Genomic DNA, 4,914 nt, shown 5'->3' on the forward strand with positions numbered 1-4,914 from the left:
TAATAGACCTACACAAGGTCATTCTCAATTATAACATCATCCACACATTGTCTTGAGTTCATGTCAGCATACACTTGAAGATTTGGTCTCCAAACCCATCAATCGTCACACATATGTATCTGCACTTGCTTCCAAAATTGTTGTTATTCTTTCTGCTATGGAAACATCAAGTGTCCCTCAACTACATCTTGGGCCTCACTCCTAACTTCAACCATCATTCTATACTTCAAATAATGAAATTCAAGCTCATCAGCCTTCAATAGTCATTACACCTGCAACAAAATCATGCCTGTTCTTAAAAGCATCAACATATGACAAGAAATTCAACACACACACATGCCAGTCCCCACACATTGACTCTGTAATTTTGATTGCTGCAGTGGGCTTGAGGGCTGGACCTCAGAGAGCTGATTTTTGTTAAAAGCAGTCATGTGTGACTTGTTGGTTTTGACTAGAAAGGGCAGCCATCCATCCTTTCCTTGTGTGAGGCAGTAAACACAGAGGAACCTTCTGTTGTGGTGTTTGAAATTTGTTTCTGCACAAAATGTGAATTCATTGCAGGGACGAGGAACTACAGTAATTGTCTTGGTCCATGGGCCAAGGAAAGGACAGGGAGGAGGAAGAACCTGGGCCAGGTCAGGCAACAAGACTCATCACCCGTGTGTGGGCAGGAGAGAGGCAGGGAGGGGTTCACACAGTAGCCTCTGCCCTAGGCCCCATGCACCTCAATACCAGCTCTGCACAAGCTCCTCCAGTGGTTTCCTCTTGTCCACACCTGTATGACAGAGCCAGGAAGCCTGGCTATTCACCCTTGCCTTGCCCTTCCTCCAAGCAAACAAGAAGAACCCAATTATGCAAACACACAGATTGACTCACAAGCTGCTCATGTGGCTACGAGAGCCCACCGTTACAACACTTTTCAATGGAATAAAGGTGCATCTTATGCTGTCCTCTGAGTTTTTAATACCTCCAAAGGCCTTTCCCATGGAGCACTGAATTGATACTAGCCACAGAACTCCCAGAAGAGTTCGGGCATCATCTGCCAGAAGACAAGGCTGAGTCACAGAATTCACAGAAGGATATGTCTGTGCTACAGTCACTAGTGATGTGACTGCAATGATGGGGATACACTGCCAGGCAAGCTGTCTTGGGCACTGGTAGTAGTCTGGCCATTGAGTTCAGGCCAATCTAACCACTCAAGTATTTACCCAGCTTTTTGGGCATGTTTTCCAGATAGCTACAGGGTCCACACTGCCACAGCTAGATTGCTACTAGTTCCCCAGATGACTAGTTTTAAACCAGCTCAGGTATGTGCATCACTGTGGTGTAAACATACCTAAGCCTTTAAGTCATTTAAGGTTCAATTCAAATTCAGACTGCCTCAACTTCTGTATTTTAAACAACTTAGACTTATAGCACTTATCCCCACAGTACTGTGGAGATTAAACACTTGGGGTGCAATAAATTAATAGCATTTTAAGTGCAAAATTTATGGTTCTTCCAAAATGTGAACTGTGTTTTACAAGAGTAATGAATATTGCTGGCTATGTGATGATCTCTCCCTCATTCCTTCCAGCAGCTGTTAGTGAGTACTAGATGTATGAGGTGTCTATCTGACCCTAACCTCTGCAGAACAAAGTTTATACACAGATATCCAAATCCCTCAAATATGTATCTGCAGACTACGAAAAAAGCCCACTGGTTGCAGTGGACATTTTCCCTGCATAAATACCACTCACTGACTACATATATAGTACATTTTATAACACAGAACAATTTGGAAGAAATGCCAGCTTAACAATTGTACTGCTTGGATCCAGCAAACTACTTCCAATTCACCTCATAATGTGAAGTTGAATTAAGAACTGAAAAAGTGCACAAAATTCTTAAGTATTTATTTTATTTTTAACTGATTTTTGGGAAGCTGAATTTGTCAGAAATGTGACAGAACAGTCACATTTATCACAGTGGTAATTTGGCTGAATGTAGCTGAATTTGTTAATTTCAACAAATGGCTGGATTTGGTCTTTTAACAGACATCTGAACATATTATCCCCATTCATTTAACATTTTAATACTGATTTGCTCACACCAGAGATCCATACATTCCCTTCAGCACACTCTAGGCAACACCTACTGTCTGCTTATATCAGAAACTTGTAATATGTTGCCAGCGCTCTTCCCAATGCTTGGGATTATGGATCCTCAAGGCCCCATCATGTTAAATGCTCCATCTTGTTGCAAGGACTCATGGCAGGTGCTACAAACCAAAGGACACTCAACCAGCATTCTTTCTTTTTTTCAATACCAAAGACTTGCATACCACTTCTCTTCCTTCTTTTTGAAGACAGAAGTCATTCTGTGGGGATGATGGGTAGAGCAGAGATGGAAGAGGTTGTGCTGGAAGATGTTAAGGGCCGCCATCAACCAGTCCTTTGATCTAGAAACACATCCAGACATGGTTAAAACTGCTGGGTCTGCTAACCAGATGGCAAGGACTCTCCCTGCTCACAGTTTCTCTCTTCTGGTTTTTCAATTCCTACTAAAATCAGTAAGATTCTGCTGCCTTCAGAATTTGGACTTGCCATAAACACTGAAGGCAACAAAATGCTGACAGGTATACAGTCTTGACTGTGCAAAAACATCATTATCAATCCTCCCTCTCCTCTGCCACTTCACATGAAGACAGTAAAATTACACTAGATTAAAACAGGTTCATCTGAGGCCACAGCTAGATAATAGCAAGAAAAGTCAGTGACTTCACCAGGAGCAGCATGCTGGCTACTACTAAATATTTTGGCATTTCTCACGATTTGACATCAGAACAGCTCTGCCTCTGACCTAAGGGTTTCAGTTAGCTATTTAACCTCTGCTAGTTCCCAGAATAAAAGAATGCAAACTGGGACATACCTACTTTATCTTGAGCATGTTCATGCAAGAAAACGACAGCAGCTCCTTTTCACAGCCTTAACGAAGTATTTTGTGCCTGTCTGTATAACACAGTATTCTGTTTATTTTATAGGCTTATAATAAAAAAATGACACTTTATGAGCTACATGATAGTATTTCAACAATACCTTGTTGTGACACGATATGGTGTAATTACTTAGCAGGAGATACTACCATTTATTGTTATGTTACTGAGTCATACCCTTCAGGGCTTCAGATTGGTGTCTTAATTTGCTTTTTTAAAGCCATACAGACTAGCAAGATAAGTAAAGGGATTTCTTAAAACAACCTAGGAATAAAGACATCGTCTGAACATGTGTGCACAGCCATGTGTTTGAAAATTCCTTCCCCTTCCTTCTTTGCTTTGTTTTTACAACATTATCGATTGTGTCATTAAGAATCAAAATGAAGAGAAATTTCAACCTAAACATACAAACAGGTATGTTACACTAGGGTCCTATTAAGACAGTTCTACACATAGACTGGTCCTGCAGAGCCAGAAATACTCAGCCCCTTCTACTGACTTTACCCACGAAACAAAGCATGTAAATGAAGATTTGCCGGATAACCTGTCTATCCACAAGTATAACAGGCTTTTCGTCTGTCCACGCCATCAGCTCTGGACAGGGCTTTACCAAGCACAGCATTTGCCTCTTCCTTGGTCTTATGGTTAGGGACCATACATCAGTAAGGAGAGAACATGATTTCATACGGCACACTACAACCAGTAAGCACACTGTATTCCAGTGAATAAGTGGCAGAACTTTTCCTTAACCAGTGGAATCGATACAGTCAGCCAAGATACAGGTTTTTTTTAAAGTATTGTTCCCAGTGAAGTCCCTCGGTCTTCTGTGGCTATCACCGCCTCGCATTTTACAGACAGCGTGTGCAGTGCACTCCGCTGAAAACGGCCTCGAGCAGCAAGCGCAGTCCTGGGGCAGAGCCAGCGCCCCGAACCCCGCAGCCCTGCGCTGGGAGCGGCCCCGCAGCGCGGCCCCCGCGGCGCTGCCAGCGGAGCCCGGAGGGGCGGGCTGGGTCACACACACACCTGCCCCGGGACGGAGCCAGACGCAAGGCTGGGCAGGCTGGGGCGGCACGGGTGGGGGAGGGAGGGGATCGCAGCCTCTGGCGACGGGGGTCGAGTCGAGGCAAGCTGGCAGCGCCTCTCCCCGCCCGACCCTCTTCGCTCCGGCCGCAGCGCGCCCGAGGCACGACGGGCCAAACGCAGCCATAAAAACCTCCCCGGCACGGGCCTCAGCAGCCGGCGGTCCCGCCGGGCCAGCGGCCAAGCCGGGGCGGAGCCGGGCCGACACCTCTGCCCCACGCCCGCCGCGCTCCAGCCCTCGCCCCGCCCGGCCCCGCCGCCTCCCCCGGCGCGCCGGGGCGCGGCGCGGGCAGCCCGCGGCGGCAGGGCAGGGGAGCCGCCGCCCGGCTCCGCGCCGCCCCGCGCCCTTTCCCAGCCCCCGCCGGCGAAGCCAGCTCGGCGGCAGCGGCCCAGCGTGAGCACCTCCCTTCCTTCCCCCCAGGCGCTGGGTGTTGCTGTTGTTTTGCTGCCGCCGCGGGTCGGCCGGGGTGGACGCGGAGGGAGGGAGGGAGGGAAGCAGGGAGGGGTGCGCCCTGCCGCAGGGCCGCTGCCAGGTGCACGCCTCTGCCTGACACACGGGCGGGGAGGAGCAGCTGGACGGGCAGGTTTGTCGGTGGGGCGGCCCCGCTCCGCTCCCCTCTCCTCCCCGGGCTGCTGGGGATAATTAGTGTCTGTGCGAGGCTGTCTGCCCCCGGCAGGCAGGGCGGGCGCGCAGTCCGTGCGTGCCCGCCTGTTTGTGAGCGGTGACTCGCCCCGGCCCCTCGGCGGAGCCTCCACCCCGCGGGCGGGGACCCGCCCGGCCGCGCTCCCTGCCGTGACCCTCCTACCGCCACTCACCCCGCCGGCCCGGGGAGCCTGGCAGGGCGAGCGGCGCCGGCGTC

At 49.5% G+C, this 4,914-nt stretch overlaps 1 long non-coding RNA gene across 1 annotated transcript in view; it reads right to left on the reverse strand.

Annotated features, from left to right (window-relative positions):
* LOC144246119 (uncharacterized) overlaps positions 1-2,346 on the reverse strand; it is a 58,911-nt gene extending 56,565 nt beyond the window's left edge. The window contains exon 1 of the long non-coding RNA XR_013339804.1: positions 2,324-2,346. This is a non-coding gene — a long non-coding RNA (uncharacterized LOC144246119). The remainder of the gene's footprint in view (positions 1-2,323) is intronic.
* Positions 2,347-4,914: the final 2,568 nt, after the last annotated feature.

Source organism: Lonchura striata, chromosome 4, assembly GCF_046129695.1.
Source record: "Lonchura striata isolate bLonStr1 chromosome 4, bLonStr1.mat, whole genome shotgun sequence".
Taxonomy (NCBI): Eukaryota; Metazoa; Chordata; class Aves; order Passeriformes; family Estrildidae; genus Lonchura; species Lonchura striata.